This window comes from Carettochelys insculpta, chromosome 5 (assembly GCF_033958435.1).
Source record: "Carettochelys insculpta isolate YL-2023 chromosome 5, ASM3395843v1, whole genome shotgun sequence".
In the NCBI taxonomy this organism is placed as follows: Eukaryota; Metazoa; Chordata; order Testudines; family Carettochelyidae; genus Carettochelys; species Carettochelys insculpta.
The window spans coordinates 85,129,364-85,153,782 of NC_134141.1; the positions used below are offsets into that span (position 1 = coordinate 85,129,364).

At 43.8% G+C, this 24,419-nt stretch overlaps 1 long non-coding RNA gene across 1 annotated transcript in view; it reads right to left on the reverse strand.

Annotated features, from left to right (window-relative positions):
• Positions 1–1,201: 1,201 nt before the first annotated feature.
• LOC142013156 (uncharacterized) overlaps positions 1,202–24,419 on the reverse strand; it is a 67,330-nt gene continuing 44,112 nt past the window's right edge. Inside the window, exons 2-6 of the long non-coding RNA XR_012645566.1 lie at positions 17,440–17,632; positions 15,766–15,880; positions 10,779–12,410; positions 9,566–10,378; positions 1,202–1,521 (exon numbers count right to left, since the gene is read on the reverse strand). This is a non-coding gene — a long non-coding RNA (uncharacterized LOC142013156). The remainder of the gene's footprint in view (positions 1,522–9,565; positions 10,379–10,778; positions 12,411–15,765; positions 15,881–17,439; positions 17,633–24,419) is intronic.

Genomic DNA, 24,419 nt, shown 5'->3' on the forward strand with positions numbered 1-24,419 from the left:
AGTTTACACAGCACTCCCCCCAATTTCTCTGCCCTTCCTTCTCCGACATTCTGGGGTTTACACTGCAATCCTCCATTGCACTGTGTTCTTCCCCCCACCTTTGGGGCTTGTATTCTACCCACTGTAGTGCAGCCCCCACTGCACCATCTCCTCAGCCCCTTGAGGCCTGCACTGCTCCCCAAAGTACTACCCGGCCCCACGAGGCTTGCACTGCACTCCCCTGTATGCTCTCCACATATTACTCTGCCTCATGCTCTTCAGATACTATTTGCTCCACCCCCGTGGCTCCCTACCTGCCACTGCCCCAGGCAGGCACCCGTCTCCACCTTGGCCACCATGGGCTTCACAGTTCCTCTCCTTAGACTGGCCACTCACCCTTCTCTGGCATGCTTGAGTGGCAGGGGGCAGGACAAACACCAGTCCTGGCTCCTTGGGCTGTCCATGTCTGGCGCATGTGTATTAACCCTCCCTTGGCTCCCTGGGGCTTTAACACACATGCTTTGGACACAGACAGCCAGAGGAGATGGGATTTGTGTTTGTCCTGTCCCCTGCCACTCATATGTGTGTGACCGGGCGGGCCACACTTGGATGTTTTATTAACATCTAGTCATGGGCCACAAAAGAAATTGGTCAGGCCGCATGTGGCCCGCCCCATGGCTGCTAGTTTGACATGACTGCTGTAGGCTTAATCACCAGAAGAGCACTGAGCATCCAAAATCCTTGCAATGCTTCACAGCCAGACTGGTAGTGACCCTTCTTTCAGGGTGGCGCATGCCAGTAAGAAGGGTCTTGAGGGGAAGAAGCAGCACTTGAGTGGGGCTTTGGGGCAAAGGTTGGTATGAGGAGGCAGGGCCACGGTTTGGGTGCCTGAGACCCTTCCACTTTTAGGGACTTTCTCCCACCATGGTCCCTAGTCCTTTGTCTAGGCTATGCATTTTCCATGGGAAAAATCAGCTTTCCAATCAAACTTTTCAGAAACGTAAGGATTTAACTTCAGTTCCAAGTAACTTACAGTCCTCATAGTGGAATAACTCTGCATGCTCTGTACTGAGACTTTTACACAGAGTAATTTTCGCAAATAAGAGGAGTACTGACTCATGCACTCACTCTGTGCTTTATTTTAAGAGAATTTGGTGTATGCAATGAGTTCTACATTAGTTCAGCTTTGGGAAATGAAATAATGTGCTGCTATTTTCATAGGTCTAAATCATGTTCCCCCCACAGCCCAAGTAAATATCCTCTTGAAATACTCACAGGAGTCAGAGTGGAGGAGAGGTTTGAAAAGGAAATTGCTCTATGGCTGTTACTGTGGGTATGGGAGCCCCAGCTCTGTGGTGTTCTCCTGTGTCTGAAGACTGGGGTAAAGAAAATAAAGATCCATCTCCTGGCCTGCTTCTCCTTTGTAAGGTGTTCCTTCAGTTTTGACTAAACTGACAATGCAATGGAACTCCACTGACAGCACTAACAGCTGTATTCAGGGCCTTCCATAGTTATGGTAGATGAGATGAAGTAGAGCTTGACCTGTATGGGAGCAACAGGAAGTTTTCAGTGTAAAAATGGCATGACAGGCGTTTGTTTTACATTCTGAAAACCTAATGAATATATCCATTGTTAAATAAAATGAGTCTCTGGTAAAGGAATATTGGTGCTAAAAGAATAAACTCTCAGTGTCCCAAAGCTGAAACATAACATCGCACTAACTTCAGCAAAGAAAGCATGTGCACTTTCTCTATGCCAAACCTAAATATTTTTTTAAAATATTTTGAATAGACACCTGCTAACCTCCATGGAGCAACATTTTATACTTTTATTTGTTTAGGAGATTTGTATATTTTGCCACGGACTCCAATAGGAACAAGGTTGGGAAAGAAAAGGTCTAATCTATATCTATTACTCTTGTAAAAAGAGAGGCATCTGTCTGTCCATCCATCCATCCATCCCATGCTGGCTGGGTTCCTGAGGCTAGAGCTGCCAGCCCGGGCTGGCTCCTGGCCCCAGGGACCCAGACAGGGATCCCCTGGGTCCATGGGGCTGGAGCTGCAGGCTCTCAGACCCAGGGCTGCTGGGGTTCCCCCAGCCCAGCTCAGATCTCCAAGCAAGGAGCTTCCGGTCTTCCTCCAGCCCAGCCCCCATGGCTGGAGCTGCCAGCAGGGTTCCGCATCCTGGCCACTCCCAGCCCTGGGGTTGCTGGGGTTCCCCCAGCCCTGGCCAGGTCCCTGGGCTGAAGATGCTGGCAGAGCTCCACACTCCAGCTGGCTCCTGGCCCTGGGGGTGCTGGATCCCTGGGGCTGGAGCTGCCAGCAAATTCCTGGCTTGATAACCACCACAAAGGGGCAGGCCCTGCTCCTGTGTATAAAACTACAACTTTAAAGGTACCATATGGCGGGGAAAACAATTTTCGTTCTTTCCTGTAGATGGTGCTGTTCTAAAACTATTTGCAGCTTTAAAGGTCAAATTTATGAAAGAGAAACTGGCTTCTATCTCTGTTCTGATAACTTCCAATTTTTCAACTAATCTTAATTACAATGTTCAAACATGATTGATTTTTAAATGTAAAGAGTCCAATCCTGCTGAGCTTACCCAACGGGGTGCTGAGCGAAGTCAGGAGGAACACTATGTAGCCCCTGTAGCCTGAGTGTATAAGAGGTACATAATACTTCGTTCTGACCCACTCCACATGCAGAGACCCATGAACACTTAGGAATAAGGGGCAAAGAGAACCTCAGAAGTGACTGTATCACTACCATCATTTTCTGTGCAATGACGAATGAGAGTGTAGAGAATCAGTCTCAATTTCTCAGCATTCAGTACATGTTCCAACACTTGTGCTTGATGCTGAATGACTTATTAATCCGTCTGAGACTCAATTCTCCCATTTGTAAAAGGGAGCAGCTATCTGCCAGATGGGTATTGCTAGATAATATCGGAATGCTGACTTAAAGGATCACGAAGCATGTATTGTATTCTGAAGCTTGCAAAGAGTATAAAAAGAGAGGTAGACCACTGCACAGATATCAGGCTGCTTGCTAAGGTGATTTAGCATCTGTTGGAATCACTGTGGATAAGTGTGAAAGGAGTGCAGAATGCTGCTCTGGTTGGTGGAGTCAGCTTGCAGATGGAGCATTGTGAGGCAGACTGGACCAAGCTTTGTGATCACTCTTGTTGGAAGAGGAAAGAATCTGCCACATGGATTCAGAGCACTGCTTGTGAATGGGTGAGCCCTACTTGTGGATGGGACTGTCACTTGTGCATCAGGTTCAGCAGCCATCTGTGCATACGCTGTATTCTGTAAAGAGCAACTGTGCCGTTGATGGGTAGGTAAATAGGAATGACAAACTCAGGTGTTCTGGAGGGAGTTTGAGAGGTTTGCTTGTCAGGTGTGGTTTAAAGTGCAAGCTGGCGGAAGAAAAGGGTCTCGGACTGTTACTGTGAAAGCCACCAAGGAAGCAAAGAAACCAGAGAGGCTTCACAGTTCATAACTACCTGACGTAAGACAACAAGGCAGCTTTCTCCACAACTAGAAGCAGACTAGCATGTGCAGGCTGTGACCACTAGAAGACCAAGAAGGATTCCATACTGTTAGAAGTTTCCAGAAGTTACCAGAGCCTGAGCATGGAAACTGAGGATGATATCTCTGAAGAGCCAGCTGGTCAAGCAGATGGAGAGGTATACAGGACACAGTTGTGGATGAGTGCTCAACCAAACACGCAAGACTATTAAGCATGCCTACAAAGATGTGCAGCCTGCCAAGGAAGATAGATGAGGATGATCCTTCTTGGGGATTCTATCCTAAGAAGAAGAGAAAGACAGACAAGAGGACGGTGTGCTGTTTTCCCACAGCTAAGATGTGAGAGGGGGCTGTATGACTGGATAGGTCTCTGAAATTGGAAAGCAAGATTCACTTTACCAGGGAGTTTCACTTGGGCCATTGCTCAACCGCTTTTTGGCCTGGTCAAATCAGAGAGGTGCTTCAACCCTGGTGCCAGGTTCCAACGGCTCTCCATCTAAATTTGGCTCAGCCACATGGGCCCAGTCATGATGGTGAGGCAGCCAGACCAAACATAAGTTAGTGGCATTGCAGCTTGCTGCACAAGGTTGCAGCACAAATTCAGGCTTGGGTTGATGGGCTGGGAGGGAGAGTGGTCAGGAAGCTGTCATGGTGAGGGGCAAGGGAAGTACCAGAGAAGAGAAGAGGAAGTTAAAGTGACAGGTGATACAAGTCTATTCCCCCACATACTCAGAGTTCAAAAGCCCTCTGCAAGCCCCTGGCACTGTCATTATTTCATAGGATACCTTACAGATGAGAGACAACTTCAAAGAACCTGGAAGAGTGCTGAGGGAGAAAGATGTCTAAGCATCCTCTTAGAGATCACTCCTGTCCCACATGCAAATGAAGACAGGGAAAAAAACGATTCTTAGGTGAACCACTAAGTTAGTGGTGTAAGGCAGAAGTCTTTGGCTTTGTACAACACTGTTCTTTCTTTCATGGGTACAGACAGGGTGGGCTTCCATCTCAGCAGAATGGAAACCAACCTTTTAAAGGACAGCCTGGTTAGATTAGCCAGGAGAGCACAAAACTGTTTTTAAAAAAGGTAAGGATGAAAAGAGGGAACAAATGGGCACTAGTTTAGCACAGAAATCAAGAGGTTGAGAACAAAAGTCTTCAAGGCACCAACAGATGTTAAGAGGAGAAAATTTTAAATTGCTTGTAGTGAAAACCAGTGAGGAGCCTGGGCAACAAACAAGAGGAACTGAAATTTTCCCATTTATGAACATACAGAGGACCCTTGCTATAAGCCTCTTCCTTGGCCATCATTTCTTACATCTGTCACTCATCAGTAGGGGAACATGTTCTGATTCACAATGGTCCTGATTCTCATACCCAGCATTTGCAACTTACGCACTTCACCTGTTGTGTCTCTTTTCTGTGGGTGCTTATCTGTGCCCTCTTGCCCCCAGCACTGCCCATCTTCTGGAAGCCCTAATCAACTATTTCCCCTCCCTCCCAGTGCTTCCAGCATGCCACTGGACAGCTGTTTAGTGGTGTGGAGGAGGAGCCGGGAAAGAGGAGAAGGAGCAGGGACAGAGTGTGCTCAAAAGAGGAGCCATTGTTGAAGGCTAGTGTAGCTACATTGTGAATTCATGCCCTCCTTATGCCATCATTTCTTATGGGGAAAAACTCCCTGGTGTCCATCACTTCAGTATCTGTCACCCTTTTCAAGCACACAGCCTCAACATATAGGACCGGGACCAATGTTCTCTCTAATCATTTCCATCCATGTGCACATTTTTTTCCACCCATGGGCAGAATTTATTATGTGCACCAAGGCATGTACAAATGTGCACCTCCAGCAGGAAACAGAAAACCTAGCTGTGGGTGCTCTGCTAATCAGCTAGGTGGCATTTGAATCTGTCCTGAGTGGGTACTCAAGCACACAGATTACAGGGAAAGCTAACCAGGACCTCTAGCTGGTATTACTGAACCCTAGCAGGAAGATCCCCACGACTAGAAGGCTATAATCAGTTATTTTAATCTATTTAGAAAGAACTGGGTGGGCAGATGGCAATGGGGAGTGGGGTTCTACATAAAAGTGGCATTACTTGTTTCCAAGCCAGACCTGTTGATGGGGTGAGTTGGTGGCAAACGGGGTAGTTGCCACAAGGTCCCATGATTTAAAAGAACCTGGGGTTCTGGGCCACCACTGCTGCCACCTTGGCTGTCGGAGTGGCCAGAACCTGGGTTCCTTTAAATTGATGGTGGAGCTTCCAGCAGCATGCACCAGGCAGTCCCCAGGCATTCTGAATGACTGTCTGGGGGAGGCTAGGCTTTGGCCCAGCTCCTGTGGAGAAGTTCATAGCTGGCGCCCCCAGGGCCTGGCAAAGATTCTCATCAGCTCTGTTCCACGTAATGACAGCCCAGAAGCAAATGATTTTGAATTCTCCTGGATCAGTGTCCTAACAATCAAGTATATGATTAGGTACTAGTCTTTGTCTACTGCAGACCAATACACCCGAGAGAAGAAGATAAATGTCTCTTTAAGTGATTCTCCATCACTAAAAATTTTAAAATAGATTTTGGTTGTTTTCCTAAAGGACATGCTGACATTCAAACAGGAACTAACTCAAAGAAGCTCTGGGTAAGGGGTGGTGTTATATAGAAGGTTAGACGCTGTGGTCCCTTCTGGCCTAACATTATATGAATCTATAAAAGGCATAGTTGACTAATGGATCCGTTCCCATTAAGTCAATAGGACTAATTATGTAAAAAAGGGGAATAGAATTTGCCCTACTATTTTTACTGTTAATGTCAGAGAGTTGTGGCAGCAGGGCAGGGGGAGGGGATGACCCCCCTCTGGTGTCTCTTGCTACAAGTCCACTGTTTCATCTACTCAACAGTCCCTCTTTCTTAAGAATGAAAATTCACTATTATGAAGTTCTGAAGACTGAGGTTTTCATTTCATGAATATTGGACATGGAATTTTTGGAAAAAAAGGTGTGAAAATGAAGGAGCTGCAGCAACCTTTACGGTTTGGAAATAGCATTACAATTTAAGAGATTTCACATAAAATTGCTTTAGTCTCATTTTGTAAAATAAGCATGGTATCCTAACAGAGTGCTGAGCAAGACGGCCATCTGTTCAACCGCGATGTGCATGTGTGCTTTTGCTACAGCAGCTGTCAAAATAAGCTATTTTTGACACCAGAATGAGTACAGGAATTTCCATGTGCCATTTCTGCCTTCTCAAACATGATTTCCTTTCCTCTATGGAACAAACGAAGTAAATTCACATCCAGAAATAATTGCTTCAGAATATATAAACCTTGCTCTCTCTAGCTCCTTTTTGATTTCATGATATGCATTTGGCATGAGCCTTTGTTAAAAGTTGCTGTGCAATCCCTAGTATTCTCTTGATTAGTTCAATAAACAGAGAAACTTATTAATCATTTTATAACACTTTTATCATGCACTCAACTGTATGTTCCAGTGAATGTTTTATTTGTTTTATTTACGTAAAATTTACACCAGTCACTTTACTTTTTCTGTTAGGGTGAGAGAAACCATAATGGGCAATACTGAACTAGCCACTAGGGGACAACAAGTAACTTGCTATTGGGATTCATAATAAATAATAATCAGCTATAATGTAGCTGATAGATGTGAGAAGTAAATATATTGTAATATCTTTCTGAAAATAAAATGTCTACCATTTTACACTGGAGAATTATTTATGATATAACAATGAAAAACACAATCATGAATGCTAAAGTCTTTAAGAACATAAGAACATAAGAATGGCCATACTGGGTCAGACCAAAGGTCCATCAAGCCCAGCATCCCATCTGCCGACGGTGGCCAATGCCAGGTGCCCCAGAGAAGGAGAACAGAAGACAAGTGATTTATCTCCTGCCATCCATCTCCTGCCCTTGTTATGAAGGCTAGGGCACCATACTTTATCCCTGGCTAATAGCCATTTATGGACCTGACCTGCAAAAATTTATCAAGCTCTTTTTTAAACCCTAAGAGAGTCCTGGCCTTCACAGCCTCCTCGGGCAAGGAGTTCCACAGGTTGACTGTGCGCTGTGTGAAGAAAAATTTCCTTTTATTAGTTTTGAACCTACTACCCATCAATTTTTGAACCTACTACCCATCAATCTTTATAGAAGAATAATCTAACATTTAATTCTACTAATAGTGACAAACCCTATTTATGTAAAACATTGGTGCTTAAATATACATAGGGACAATTTTGTCTCTGGTTTAGCTCTACTTTGCAGCCACAGTTGAATTTGGTTCATATTGTAGAGGGAGTTAAAAGTATCAAGTGAAATTCACATTTGTGAGTACTTTTAAATACATCTATTTAAATGGTTTCTGGACAAAATGCCATATTAAAAATAAATTCAATTAATTCCCATGCTGCAGCTCTAGGAATATACAGGGCCATGTCTACACTAGCCAACTAGTTTACTAATGAAGCACTGAAACACATATTCAGCGCTTCATTAGCATGCGGGTGGCTGCGGCACTTCGAAATTGACATGGCTCGCCACCGCACGGCTCATCTAGACGGGGCTCCTTTTCGAAAGGACCCCGCCTACTTCCAAGTCCCCTTATTCCCATCTGCTCATAGGAATAAGGGGACTTCGAAGTAGGCGGGGTCCTTTCGAAAAGGAGCCCCATCTGGATGAGCCACGTGGCGGCGAGCCACATCAATTTTGAAGTGCCGCGGCTGCCCGCATGCTAATAAGGCACTGAATATGTATTTCAGCGCTTCATTAGTAAACTTCAAAATGGCCATTTGCATGGTCATTTTGAAGTTTTTGGCTAGTGTAGACATAGCCCAGATGTAGCAATTTTCTAGTAATCACTTAACAAATTCAATACATTTTTTTCCAGCAGGGTAGAAACTAAAAATACCACATTTTTAAAATTACAAATCACATATATATAATATTTATCTAGTGATGCTGACAAACTGAGCACCACTTTTGCTGCAGATGAGACTCCACCCATCTTTTCTGTACTACTTTCCTCTTCTAGTAAGCAAATAGGTCAGTCCACTTCAACAATCCTCTCAAAGGTTTTAGTCTGAGTTTCTGAAAGCATACTTTGACCATTTGCATTAATTGATACAATGCTTCATTACCCCTTAATGAATGTTTAAACAATGTGGCCTTTTGCTAATGTGCTTTGCAATTGCATAGCGAGATCCATGCCAAATTGAAAGTAAGGCTCTTCGACAAACATGGTCTGAAACCATCAGACTATAAATAATCTATTGCTGTTCTTGTAATCACATATTGGCTTGAAAATTAACAGTTTTTATGGTTTCTCACTAGAATTGATCAACATGTGCCTTGTCCTAGGAAAGAGGTAAAGTGTAAGACAAAGAAATACTATGATAAACGAAGACAAATGCTCTGATCTTGTAGATTTTCCTTGTATCATGTGAATATAACTCCTTACTCATTGGTTGGGATCTTCTTTTTCAGTTTTAATTTTATTTATTTTTCCCTGAGAATTTATCAGTAATTATTACCACAAAAACAAAAACAGGAGAAAATCAGTGCAAAAACTATTAATTTTTTCTGGGTAAATTGGGTTTATTTCTGAGATGTTTTTATATACTGTGCTTTTGTTTAGTTCTTCTTTGAATTTTGTTCATCAGTGGTGCTTGCTACACAACTAAAACAGAACTCAAAGCACAATGTCACCGCTGAGTTTAAGAAAACAATACATCTCTGATCACCAAATATAACTTTTCATCTGGACAGTCTGTTGTAGACGTAGAACTATTAGCCTCTATAAATAATATTTATATTTAATAATTAGGCCACCCCATGTGCAGCACATACACTCAACTTCATCTTTTTCTTCTGTTTTTGTTTCTTTTAAGCACAAGCTAGATGAAGATACTATGAGGTGAGTGCATAACTAGAGTATTGGAAATGGTTCAGTCACGCTGGAAGGGTATGAGTGGGGTTTCTCAGGGATCAGTTCTGGGTTCAGTTTTGTTCAATATCTTCATTAACGATTTAAATAATGGCAGAGAGAGTATGCTTACCAAGTTTCCCATGATGTCATGAGAAGTAATTCTTCCACTCTACTCCACGCTTATTAGGCCTCAGCTGGAGTACGGCGTCCAGTTGTAGGCACTACATTTTGGGAAAGTTGTGGGGAAAATCTAGAGAAGATCAACAAAAATTATTAAAGGTCTAGAAAACATGACCTATGGAGGGAAGATTGAAAGATTTGGGTTTGTTTAGCCTTGAAAAGATTAGACAAGAGGGGTCATGATAACAGTTTTCAAGTATCTAAACGTTGTTAAAATGAAGAGGGAGAAAAATTATTTGCCTTAACTCCTGATGACAGGACAAGAAGCAATGGGCTCAAATTGCAGCAAGGGAGGTTTAGGTTGGACATTAGGCAAGACTTCCTGTTAGGGTAGTTAGGCACTGGAATAAATTGCTTAGAGAGGTTGTAGAATCTCCATTATTTATGGGGCTGGCAGCAAATGGAGGTAGGGCCATGGGAGGGCTTTGGTAGAGTCAGGCTTAACAGGTGGAGGCAGCAGGTGGGCAGTGGTGGGGGACAAGGGGGGCCAGGTGGGCTCAGTGCTCTCTGAGGATGGATGTCATATCCCTCGTGTTAGTTGGTCATCAGGTCCTCCCAGGCCATCCTCCACCACACCATGTCCACCTCCTCCAGGCAGACGCACAACTTGGCCACCTCAGGCCAGGCAGTGGCTGGCAGCAATGTCCCCTGACAAACTCCATGACCTTCAGCTGTGGGCCCACCATGGTGCTGGTGGTGGTGGTTGGGTGCCTGTCCAGGATGACAGAGGGGATGGGACTCTGCCAGCTCTCCAACAGCGCAGCTATATGGATAGAAAGGGAGAGACAGATGGCATGTCAGTCTCTTATTGCTGCCCTGAAGGCCATGCTCCCCACCTCCCATGAGCAGCAGCCCCCCATCCTCCAATCCAACAGCACAGTGGCCATGGGGTATCACAGGAACTGAAGGGTTCCCCACCTATGTGGGGTAGTCCTGTGGCACAGGCCAGCCCCCCTCACCCCCACCCCCTCCCCACTCATGCAGCTCGTGGTGCTGTCCAGGGGGGTGGGTGCTGAGTGTTACCTGTGGCCGTCCCGGCATGCTGGGAGCCACAGCCTCTTGGGATGTGTCTAGCCTGGGGCTGCTGGGCGTATGGGTGGCCCGCTGGCAGATGTGGCACCCCCGCCCCACGAGCTGGGGTGTGCACCCTGCCAGGTATTTACCAGAGGGTCCCCCGCCAAGATCCAGTGATGCCCAGATGGCTGTTGTGAGGCTGGATGACTGTGAAGGGAGGTCAATGATGAGGTTCCCCCTCCTTGTTTGACAATTCTGTGGGCAGTTCTGGCTCCAGCTGTGTGAGGTGCCCCTCAGGTCGACCTCTGGGTGTGGTGTCCAGGATGGCGGGTGGTGGCAAGGTGTCCTGGGACCCCAGCAGGCTCCAGAGCTCCCAGTAGTAGGTGCAGGTTGCAGGACCTGCCCCTGACCAGCCAGCTTTGTCCCAGGCCGGGGGTAGCCCTGCCAGAGCTCCTTGACCTTGCTTCTCACCTGGTCTGAGGTGTGGGCAGGGTGTCCGTGGGTGGCCAGTCCAGAGGCAAGGCAGGCAAAGGTGGCCACGTTACATCCAGGAGGGAGTCTATTGTTTGGAAAGCTGGCCAGGCTCCTGCAAGCCCTGTGGGGGCTTTGGGGGGTGGGGCTGGGATTCCTGTGGGGGCTGGCTGCTGGCCATGGTGTTTTTTCAGGTCTGAGGGGGTGGCTGTGAGGGCATGCAGCTTGTGGCTCATGCCTTTGCTGCCAGCACACTCTCAGTTTCCTGCCACGGGATTTCTGAGTTTGTGTATCTTTACAGGTAGCTGGACACAGAGACCATAGAGCCCCACTGCTGCTGGCCAGGGCGTCTCCATGCCCCAACTGGCCGGCACCATGGCGGACTCCTTTTTCAAGAGCAGCCCACGGACCGTCTCCACACATTTTCTTTCAAAAGATTGCTTTGAAAGAGGGTGCTCTTCCTACTACAGGATCAGAGGAGCACTGTCAAAAGCAGTGCCACGTTCTTTCAATTTCCTTTTAAAAAAACAGTGTGTTTTGCGCATAGATGCTCTGCATGCACTTTCGGAACAGGGCCAGATTTTTGAATGTACTTGCTGGTGTAGACGGGGCCACTGTGAAGAATAAGGCCTTTTTCTGTGGCTATATCACAAGATCAGCAGCCACAAGCTAAGAAGCAGAAAGTTCAATCTTCTCATTCAGTGTAAATTACATTAAAACAATTCCATATCAGGCTGTTAAGAAGGCAGTCCTGTCCTAATAGTACCTACCATTACCAGATTAAAAAACATTGTAATTTGGATAATGAAAACTTAAATTGATAAGAATATAAGAACGGCCATACTGGATCAGACCAAAAGTCCATCTAGCCCAGTATCCTGTCTTCTGACAGTGGCTAATGCCCGATGCCCCAGAGAGAGCAAAGTGAACAAGTAATCATCAAATTGATCCCTATCCTGTCATTCACCTCCAGCCTCTGACAAACAGAGGCTGGGGACACCATTCCTACTCATCCTGGCTAATAGCCATTGATGGACCTAACCTCCATTAATTTATCCAGTTCTTTTCTGAACCCTGTTAAAGTCCTGGTCTTTACAACACCCTCTGGCAAGGAGTTCCAGCTGCTACTAGAGGTCAAGCATACTCTCGTTAAATTTACTTGACTCTGATGCCACTCAGCTGTACTGTGACGCCACTGAGCAGTGTCCGTTGTCAGGTTCTTGTGCTCTGCCTCTGTATTTTCCATGTGCTGCAGGATCAGATCTTGTTTGCATTTCTTCTGTCTTCTGGTTTTCTCCGGAACACTGGGTCTGGAAAATGAAGGTCAAAATTAAGATACAATTCATATAATGTGCTTTGAAGTGCAATGAATGGGTCTCTGTGTGTACTATCACTGAATGTATACTTTTGAAGGACACAGGGATTATTAAGGATGGGACAGTAAGTGTGCATTTCACAATACCTCACTTGCCATCATTTATCCAGCACATTGCTTTGTGAGCATGGTAAGTTATAAGCAATTGTCTTCTTTTGGTGGGAATGGGAAGGTCTACAAAGCAGGTGCAGCTGCCAGGTGTCCTGTGGCAGTGACAAATGGATAGCTGCATGTGTGCGTTCGATGTACAATAAAAATAATGTAAAGGAAAAGAAATCCAAAGAAAGGCTGGATGTTAAGGGACATGAGAGGGGAAAAGCACAGCAGAGGAATCCCCCGTGGGGCGCAGAGGATTCCTGAAAACTGAAAAGAAATGGTGCTTGGAAAGGGACATGGAAAGGGAAATGCCCAGCAGACCCTGGCAGTTGTGTGGCACCAGGGAGTCCTGGAAACTGCAAAGAAAAGGTGGAAAAGAAATGCTGGGGGAAAGGGACATGGGATGGGAAAAGCCCAGCAGAGCCCAGCAGCAGTATGGTGCGGGGGAGTCATGAAAAATGAAAACAAATGCTGGTTGGATAGGGTCATCGGCAGGGGAACTCCCACAGACCCTGCAAACCGTGTTGTGGGGTGGGGAACAGAGCGCTCACTGGCTGCTGCAGGCAAATGTAAAGGGGCAGGAAGCATGTTAAAAAAAAAAAACAAAAACAGATGTGAATTCCCGTGCCTCTGCAGGTTGCCAAAGAAGACATCACCCTCCTAAAACTAACAAATATGGAGAAAGAACAGCTACTCATTCTGTGTGACCAAAACCCTGGAAAATTTGCTAAAATGTTGTGGGGTGCCATGACACCACATTACTATCTGGTTGAATGGAGTGGCAAGGTGTGCTACCATGGAAGCTACAACAAGTCAGGCCTGCCCAAGAACCTTGTGGAAAAAATACAAGAGTGCCTGGATGAGGCCTTCGAGGAGATCTCCAAAAAGGAGAAGCATTCCATCCCAAGAAACATTAACACACTGTTCTGAGGGGCACAGATGCACAGCTAGCAAACATGTACCTATACACAACCCTATATTTATACCCACCCCCAACACACTTCTAGCATGCAGAATAATACTCACCTGAACCACTTGCTCCAGGAAGTTCTGGGACCACCGTGGAGGTGACCAGCATGGAGGTGAACAGTTCCAGGTTGATGGAGAAGAGCTCCAGGAGGTCTGGAACAATTTCCTCTATCCCCTGTTCATTGCTCCTTCCCTCCTCTCTGTTGCCCTCTTCCTACAGACAACCCAGATCCTCTGTGCTCACCCCAAACTCCATACCCGGGCCTCCACAAGTGTCATAATTCAGGCCTGGCTCCATGGTGGAGTCACTCCCCGTAAGCATGTGCAGCTGTTGATAATAGCAGCAGGTCTGTGGAGCTGCCCTAACTGCTGGTTGACTTTTTGATAGGCCAGACAAAGCTCTTTAACCTTCATCCAGCATTGCATAGAGTCCCAGGAGTAACCTCAGGGGGCCATCTCACGCACCATCTTATCACAGATGACCGCATTTCTCTTGGTCACCCAAAGTCTCTTTGCCATTGATTGTCTTCCCCATATGGCAATGAGATCAAGAATCTCCTGGTGGGTGCAATCTGGGATTCTTCTGCAAGCCTGAGAAGTGTTAGTCAGATCACCACCCTGAGTGCTCATGACTGCAGTACAGGGCTACCAAAATTGCTACCGATGCAGTGCGATGGCTACCAATGCGGTATGACGCGATGGGCAAAAGGATTTTTTCATAATGGACGCCCTTTATATTTGCAGGGCTGGGCTGCTGAATCCCAATTTAAAGATTAATTCAAATTCAAATTCAACCAAAATTTTGCAGACTTACTTTGACCTTCCTGCACACCTGACAGCAGTGCACAATGAAATGGCCATACCTGGAGGGGCACTGCATAGCTTTGCAAGATACATACGGGACACTTCTAGAGGCTAACACATTCAAATTAAGGACATGGTGCTTCCACACTTGCCTTGATTCGAGATCTTAAATTTGAAATTGATGCTATACTCATCCCATAATATTGATATTTTGTAATCAGTATTACGGCTCAATAAATCAAGTTAACAGTGATATGTGTGAAGACAGTAATGTTTTAACATCAAGCTAATGCCTTGAAATTCAAATTTATCTGATAGTGTAGACGCAGCCAAAGGCTCAAGCTGAAAAATGTAGGGGAAGATTTTTTTAAAAAGTATCTAATAGATTTAGGAATGAAAAGTGAGGTCTGAAATGGGTATATTGCTATATTTATGTTGGCACCACTATATTGGCAAACCCTCCTTGTGTAAACATAGTTTATACTTGGGAGAAATAAAGTTCTTTGCCAATATAGTTTATGCCAGTTCTTTGCACAAAAACCAGCACCAGGAAAAGAACTCTCTTGCCAGTATAAATGCATTTGTGGAAAAAAAAAAAACAAACGTTGCAACTCCACCCCCAATCCAAAAAATCCAGCACCGCAACTAACATTGCTATTCCAGCTGAAGTTTCTAGTGCACACTAAATCCACAGCCCATTGATTGTAAATGGAGCTTAAATTCTCTGGAACTTTTGCAAATCTCCTGCATAGCTGTTACTTGACAATAGTGTCACATGTAGGGCACAAGTAGCTCTTTCAATGTGCCCAACAAATGTTTTTTATATTTGGAAATAAATGCTTTCAAAAATATATGGACTCAGCAAAGCCTCAGCCTACATTAAGCCGACAACTACAGTGTTAGACAATAAAAGTACAACTCAAGGAACAGCCGTTTTTAAAGTTCTACAAAAAAATTTAGCTCCCCCCCAAGAAGTCCTACAGAAAGGCAAATATGTAACTTCTGGGAGAATTTAAAAATCCTGCAACTTACTAAAGAACATAAGGTAGAGTTTGAAGTACAAGTGTCAACATACAACATTCAGAATACAAAGGTATTGACATTTTACTATAATGTTAAATCTCTGACCCTTTTTATGGACATTACACCAAGTCTTCCAAAGATGGAATAATTTGATAAAAATGCATGTCCTTCCTCAGTATTGTGCTTCCTACGAGTTTTCCCAGTATTTCTACTCTACCCACAGAAAAAGCAGCAATTTTATGCAGCATGTAAAGAGACAAAGAATCAACTTATTGGACTCAAAACCACAGAAAACAAAATATATTTTAACTTCTTTTTTTAAACTCTGAGATTACTGAGTAGCTGTCATTCAGTGTTTGCAGTAGGTTACATTTTACAAGAACTCAGAACAGCCCTACCTGGCAAAGCCCTGAAGCAACACAGAGAGCTCCTTTTATTCCTTTCAACCCGATTTATGGCGAAGACACTTTTCTGCCTCAGGAGATTAGACAACATCCTATCCTAGGCACCACTCTGCAAATACAGAAAAGGCAGTCAGGTAATTTGGGCCAACATTCTGTGCATCTACCCGAATACATAGGCCCAACAGAAACTTAAAAAGACAGGGGAAGCTTTTTCCCAGGACCTAACGGTACTGAACTTTGAACACCTCAGAATTAATTTATTTTCCGTTTTGAACAAAACAAATCAGTCTACCTATAAGAGTCTCTAAAGATACCTGTCAGCATAATTCTTCCATAGCTAATATATCCACCTCATATACACCAGTTTGGGGTAATGAACCATTTCATATCCATGTTAATAGGTGACTCACGGTTTGAGCATTTATTTTATATCCTGGAAGTTGAACTTAAAGCTGGTTCATTAGCAATAATTAAAGAGAACAAACTACCATGTCTGTTGTGGTTAAAACACACTCTTGTCATAATTCTACTGACTGTACCTACAGAGTCGCTTTCCTGATGTGGCAATATGAAAGTTGAGCCCTCTTAAACTTACTGAAAATACAACACAGAGGAAACTTCTATAAACTGTGAGGGTACATATATATTGCTCAAATCAAGAGAAGAAAGTGGGGATGGCTAGGCCACACTCTTAGGAAACCATCATCCAGCATAGTCTGTCAAGTTCTCACATGGAACCCCCAAGGAAAACGTAAAATTTTTGGGAAGAAGGGGCCTCCGGAAGAAGAACTTCCTTCCGGAAGACCCCCTGGGGGCTACACTTCTACACGCCATTTTGGAGTCCGGAAGACCATCTTCCGGACTCCAAGCCACATGACCTTATGCTAATAGGGTGACAGGAATTTACATACATACCTCGTTAGCATATTTTGGGCTGTTTATTAGCATGCCACTTTCTCTGTGTAGAAACAGCCTGAGAGTGCTGCATGCTTACTGCTCAACTGCCTTCCGCCAGCTGAGGAGCAGCATTAGGAATGAGCACAGAGGAGGCCTCCGAGCTTCCAGAGTTGAGTGCTTATCATAGCCAGCAGGAGAGCTTTTGCAACGAAAGGGATCACTGAAGGGATGGTAGTGCAGTTGATCTTCTCTGCAGTATGGCCTCAGTCACAAGTCAGCCAGTGAAACTGTTACACTCATTTTTGTAGTCAAAGGGCTTGGGAGCTAACAAACTAAGTAATCCACATAATGGTTAGGAGGCCACATTTTTACCTCAGTCACAGAACTGCAAATCCAGAGTAATACTGCTGTACTCACAAAGATAGCATCCACATCAGCATTACTAACTATTGTTAAATAAAGTCCAAACAAAGGAAAACTTTAAAAAGTGCTTTATCTGGGTTAAAGATTGGCATTTGAGCTCTGCTGTAGGTGTTCCTTTGAACTTTGTTCCCTATAAACTAGCTAAGGGTAGATTTACAACAGAACAATGATAAGGATAGGGTGGCAACTCCAAAATTCACCATATAAGGGCAACTAGCTAGATGAACTGCTCACAGAGGGACCCTCCAGAACCAGGAAGTAAAGGTGGAAAATACAGATGTGTACAACCTGCTTTTTATTGAAAGAATTATATCTCTTCTGAGCCGCTGTGATAAAAAAAAAAATTACCCCGTTATTTTGAGATGGTTATTGCCAAGGAGAGAGAGAAACCTTCTTTTCTTCAGAAGAGGGAAATCGTGGTTCTTTCTCTAACTGTAGAAACAAAAACCTCAGAGTCTGCTTGGGGAGCTGAACTCACTCCACTGTTGAATCAAGTTACAGGTGGTCAATGTCTGAGTGTGTCCTGACTGTACCCAGCAAGCTGGAAGAAAGACAGGGTATAAAACAAACCTTTGTTATGCAACAACTTAGCTGATTTCCTGGGTCCCCTTTCTTACAGTTCTTTTAATTTCAATTATTTAGCAAAAGAAAAAATACTCACAAGTTGAATTTAGCTTTAAAAATTAGCCTGAACAACTCCCACTTATAAGATATAAGAAGGCAAAAGTTATTTTGGATTATGATTTGGCAACATAAATTAGATAGCTGATATATCAATATAACACTTCAGGTTTTCAGAATCAATTACATAACTGCGATAGAGAGTAATGTTTATGCTTAATTACTTTTGTGGGAAGGTGATTTTGCTTACCTTTTCCACCAAGAGTGGTTCAGAGGGAATACACCTCAAGCCAGACCACAATTTGGACAATTACTTTCATGCCAATTCACCAGCGTCTCCTTCCCTATAAATCAAGATAGTCAACCCTTTTGTGGCACTGGTGGCTTAAGCCACCATGTATCAGCTAAGAGTGTCAGGTTTAATGGTGCTGGAATGTTCAGCTGCAGTAAAGTATTTAATGTTAGGACTGACTGATGGTGAATGAAGGATTATTTAGCATTCTGTAATATCTATAACTCTGTGTTATATAACTCTCACATGCCTGGGACAGATGAGACCCAAGGATAACAAAAGCATTTAATTGTTCCTGAGTTTCATCCATAGAAAGAACTTCCTTAGGGGAGAGAATGATCTATTAAGGACCCATTAAAAAGCAGTAAGTCCCTAGGAAACATCTGGATTCTCAGTACAACAGAGAAACCTGTTGCCAGGACAATGGAGAAGGGATAAGTCACACAGGAGGACTTCACTGAAGAATTGCCTCGTGAATCTGTATTCCACACACTCACCCCACCTTTACATCTGGGAGTCAGGGAAGGTGGATTTTTGGATAAAGGCTGCCTATGGAAACAAGATTCTTTTCACCAGAGTTGGTCCTACGTTGCAAAGACAGAGTGCCAGTTAAAGGAACCCTAGCTGACACAGCTGAGATAAGCCTTAGAATCTGGACCTATCAAACTTTGTTACTTTGAACAGATATTTTATAAGATAACCAAAGTTTGTCTTTGTCTGCCTCTATCTTTAGCATGGTGCATGTCTCTTTTGCTTCATTTTCATTCAGTTAATAAAGCCTACATGATGTATGTTTTTATGGGAGCAGACTGAGCATTACATTATTGGGTAAAGAAGAGAGGTTGTTCATCTGTGATATTTATCAAGTCCTTTTGGAGCATCTATGATATTTTGGTGAAAGGGGCCTAATAGCTGAGAGGACTGCTTACTTGGCGTCAAGAGGGACTCTGTTTTCAAGGGGACTGTTTAAACCCTATACTGAGACTGGGAAAAAGTCTAGGGAGTTAGTAAGCTGTGGTTAGCTGTTGTGTCCAAGGAGTTAAAGACACAGCTGGCATTGGCTTAACATGACTATTACAGCACAATCTGTCCTGAAGTAGAACCCATGATCTTCAGATAACAAGGGGTACTTCCAGTGAATGATATCTGCCTAACTCTTCAATGTATCCAAAATAAACATTGACATTTGTGATTTACTTAAGCATAGTTCAAAAAGCTTTCTTGTTAAGTTTGAGAGCTACTTTATAGTGATCTAAAATTGAAAGCTGTTACAAGACAAAGTCTCACACTGTGACAGTGTGTTATAAACACATGTTCCACATATCAGGGACCTGTGGTGGGGCTTGAATGTCTCAAGGTCAGAGGTGGGAACGTGTGTTGGGGTTCCATTTCCACAGGCAGAGCAAGGGCTAGATATAGTCAGAGCCAAAGTCCAAACTGGGTGTTTGGGAGCAGAGGAGCAGAAACAATCATGGGAGCTCACTGGTGAGCCTCACTGCTGCTTGGATGCTTCCTGGTATGCCCCATGAGACTGTATGAGGCTCACTGAGAGCCTCCAAGATAGCTGTCAATTGGGTCTCAGGTGAGATTTTTTTGTGGTGTTGTCTCCTGTGATTTGCCAGTTGCACGCAGATTACAGCTGCTACTAAGGCTATGCCTACACTAGCCCAGAAGATCAACCCACTCAGGGTCAATCTTCTGGGGTTCGATTTCATGCATCTAGTAGGGACACTTAAAATTCAGCTCTCAGGGGTTGCCATCAACCCCTGTACGCCTCACGAGATGTAAAGAGTAAGGGAGTTCGATGGGATAAACTCTCCTGACAACCTTCTTCAGCAGGGATGGCTAAGTTAAACCAAGCACAGATACACAGTTCTAGCTACAGCAGCTGTCTAGCTAGAATTCATGTATCTGTAGTCAACTTACTTTGTCTAGTCTAGACATAGCCCAAGTGGCAGTGTAGAAGTATCTCTTGCCTGCCAGTTTTGCTGATCTGGATTTGAGTCTCACCTCACCAATATTGCAATTGTTAGCGTATTTCCTCACTAATTAGCTGCCCTGTTTCAGGATGTGGGCAGTTGACTGATTACATAAGTTACATACAGATGTGTTCTTGTCAGCAATGTTACTCAGCTATAAGCTTCCAGTCTGTTGGAGCTGTCACTACAATACAGGCGGAGGAAAAATAAGGCACAATAAGGCTCTTCCTGGTGCCCTAGCTGGCAACCCAAACTGCTGGACGCCTTAAGGTGACAGCCTATCCAAAATAGATATTTAATGTCACCGGGACTTCTCCCACATGGCTGTCCAAGGGCTTCAGTCTTTACCCTTCTAGATGTTCTTGGTTTTTGGGCAGTGATGTGATTATGGCTGAGCCAACCTGGCGCCTCTTCGTAGATGTGATGGCATGAGCCAAACAGATGGTGACCCATACTACTTCTGAAGATTCAAAATACCCATCTAAAACCAAAGCTGTCCTGTTCCCTGATTGGATGGTGAGAAAGGATATCAGCTGATGATAGAATTTTCTAGTCTCTCTGCATAACACCTTTTCTCACGTTAGTTTGCAAAAGATAAATTAGGCCCCACCTGTTGATACAACCATCTTGGGATATACTTTGAACGCTGGCTAATTAGATTCAGTCAGCTGCAAGTCACTTTGTGGACCCCTCTGTGGTACATGATGTAGCCAATTTGGCAATCATGCTTTTCTCAAGTTGCAGTTTCTTCAACACTCTGCTAGCTGCTGAAGTGTCCAGTTTAAAGTGTATGCAGTTAACACAATCACTCCATATTCTCTGATGTTCTTTAAACTTGTTTTAACAGTTCATTATACAAAGTCACTTCAAGATTCGCTTGCAAGCCGGAACAGATGTATAAATCTTCAATGTCAGTTCTCCTTGTTCAAAAAGAACGATAAGATCTTAATATGTACAGCTGAGCTGGCTCTGCGCATTATTAATAAAACAGTTTGATTTCTGATTATTCCACTCTGCGGTCAAGTGGGCTTATAAACATACTATTTTATTTCAGTTTCTTTTATTTATAACACAGGTATTTCATAACTGGATAGCATAAGCATACTTGACTGCAAATATTAGCCTTGCTTCTTCACTGTTAATAAACAAAGAGACATCAATATGAATACAACTCCTTTCTTTCCCTAATAGGATTATCCAAAATGTAAACCTTGTCATTAATATTTACAGTGTTTTGCTCACAGCTGTATCACTCATAGCTGACTTCTCTTTTACGTGCAGTTTAAATTCTATCAGATTCTATCATCAAGTGCACTAGTTTACTACTGTATAATAAACCATATTATATCAGTATTTGAGATTAATATAATATAATTTTTTAATTTATTCATAGCCATGGAAAAGAGGGAAATCTCTTTTCAGCTTCTCCAACAGCACACCCTTGCAAAAGACTGCAGCAACAGCCACATTTTCACAGGTTACTGATGAAATCTACGCATTACGTCCCAGGTTTTCGTTTTCTCGGGTTTCTGTTTTATCTTTACTTAAAAGCCTTAAGACCTGGTTAATTCTTAAATAGCAATAACTCTAATTTTGGGATCTTAGTTACTGCAACAGGATACGCCACTCTTATGCTTTCCCTCTCTGATCCTGGAGCTGATTTAGCCCACGGCCAGCACTACTTTGAACAATCTCAATGCTTCTTGAAATTACACACAGCTGCAACAGCCTGTCAGCAGTCACTCTGTGGCTGCACTCAGACACTTCTATTTGCTACACTCAATGCTGCACAGAGTAGCATGTAGGGCCAGCACACAGACCCCGTACTTCCGGAAGAGTCTCGTACTCAGGTGAAGCGATCAGTTTGCCACTTAGAAAAAGCTCTGACTCAGCTTTGTGCAAAGCAGAATTTGGTGCCTTTCTTCTCCTGCAGTCTAATTCTTCTAGGCTAGTCAGGCCTGGTACCATAGCATTCAAGTGCCTGCAGGGCTCAATCCCATCAGGTGGTGATTGTCTTCAACTGACAAACTTCAGTGGACCACCCCTGTGCTCAGTCTCTTGCAGGAGAGGGCCTTACATTTAGAGTCAGTTCATCAGCACTTCTTGTGTCTGTTAATTGATATCTGAGCACTGGGATGGCCAAGCTGGGGAGGATGAAACTGCTTGAATAAAGGGCAGGTGGTCAGACAAGATGACCATGGTCCCTTTATAGTTCCATAGATTTAAGGCTGAAGAGATTTCAATAGTCCTTAGCAAACAAGGATACAGGAGGGATGGTCAGAGCAACTGGGGGCATGGGAAGAACTAAATGACCTGACAGGTAATTAGCACCATTGCAGGTTAGTTTACCTCTTCCAGGAGTCCCTGCCTACAAAGCACCTATAGCTGAGAAGCAATGTGCTCTGTCTTGGTTGCAATCATAATTTAATACAGAATGTGGTGCATCTTTTGCTGTTTTATTAATCCCCTTTTAAAGTGCTTTGGCTCTCTTGCTTGGGAGGCTTGAGACAAGAAAACTGACTTCACTCGCCACTAAAACAACTTTAATCTTTGATCTGCATGAGTTCTAGCTGTATTCATTTTCTAGCCCCTTTTGAATGAACTTGTCCACACCCTAATTTTACTATGTCCCCAGGAAGTTCACTTTACACCACAGGCAACAGCATGTTATTCTAAGGTAATTCTCAGCATTAAAATAGCCAGGCACCACAGAACACAAGCTATGCTCAGTGGAGAAATGAGATGCCAACTTCATTAAACTATGATGGTGAAAGTGCAGCCTGTCTCCTAAACCAGTGAAGAATATTTGTGGTTTTTAAGTCTACCATATACCCTTGGGATGCATGGGCATCACCCTCAGTCCAGAAACCACCGACAACTTGGAGTAACCTGAATTTTGTTGATGGTGCTCTCATATTACCGCACAAAAACAAAGAGGAGATGAGCGTAAAATCATGCCTGTGGGACCCCAGAGGACCGATGTAAAGGTGTGCCTGTGAGGAATTATCAGGCAAATAGATGGGGTAGGATGCCTATAGCCTGAGGCAATATGGTAATCAAAAACCACTCCATGATTCTGACTGTGGGTACGTAGGAAATTATTCTTCCTGAGTGCATTGTTTTTTGTAGCAATGTAACAAGCTTAACCCATGAGAGTTATGGTGCAAACCTGTGCAGGTCACAGTCAGTGGCTCAGGGGGACAAAGCTTACAGTTTACCCTCATCAGGGAAATTGAGTTAATGTTGAATATGTGAAATAGTAACAGAGCTAGAAGGTGTTGAGGGCCAAAACCTTGCTGGAAGTAGATTAGACTGTGGCACAGCTTGAAGGTGCTGTGGCCCAGAATGCTGCTGGGAACAGTGACACACTTATATGGGCAGCAGGTTCTGCAATTCACAACTCCCTAAGGCACAGCCAGATGACTTGTGTCAGAGCTCCTCCAGAACCAAGAAAACAAATTCATGGTACATGGCAAAGGGTGGGGAAAGCCTCAGAGGGGTCTGAAGCAACTGCTGGGAGAGTGTAGATGGGAAAGAGGGGAATGTTGCCCTTTAATTTATGGTTTCAGGTGGTCAGTTCAGATGTAACTAAAATCTGAGAGGATGGATGACAATCAGGATGGAAACACCTCATCTCTTCCAAAAGGGCTGTGAATAATGAACACTGACCTGAGATACTGTCAAGGAATTACTCATGGAATGATCATCAGAACTGTTTACTGACTAAATGTATAGAGTTCAAATTAATAAGCAGCAACAGCCAATGCTCTGTCTAAAAAGTGGCCTGCCACAATTTCTATGCCACAACTTCTTTCGGTTTTCACCAATCAGATTGGTGGTGATTGGATCCCTCCAATAGTGAATGATGGCAAAAACGAGGTAGGTTCAGAAGTTAAAATAGGAAAAGAACAAGATAAAAATTATTTACAGAAGTTAGATACCTTCTAGTCACCAGGGCATGATGAAATGCATCCTAGACTATTCAAGGAGTTGACTGGGGAAGTATCTGAGCTGTTAGCTATCATCTTTGAAAAGTCATAGAAGACAGGAGAGATTCCAGAAGACCGGAAAAGGGCAAATATAGTGCCTATCTATAAAAAAAGGAAACAAAGGCAGCCCAGGAAACCACAAACCAGTCAGCTTAACTTCTGTGGAAAGATAATGGAGCAAGAAACTAAAGAATCCATCATCAAAAATCTGGAACATAAGAAGGTGATACGTAACAATCAGCATGGATTTGTCAAGAACAAATTATGTCAAACCAACCTACTAGCTCTCTTTAATAGGGCAATAAGCCTTGTGGATAAGGGGAAGTGGTAGATGTGGTATACCTAGACTTTAGTAAAACATTTGATACACTCTCACACAACCTTATCGATAAACTAGAGAAATACAACATAGATGGTGCTACTATAAAGTGGGTGCATGACTGCTTG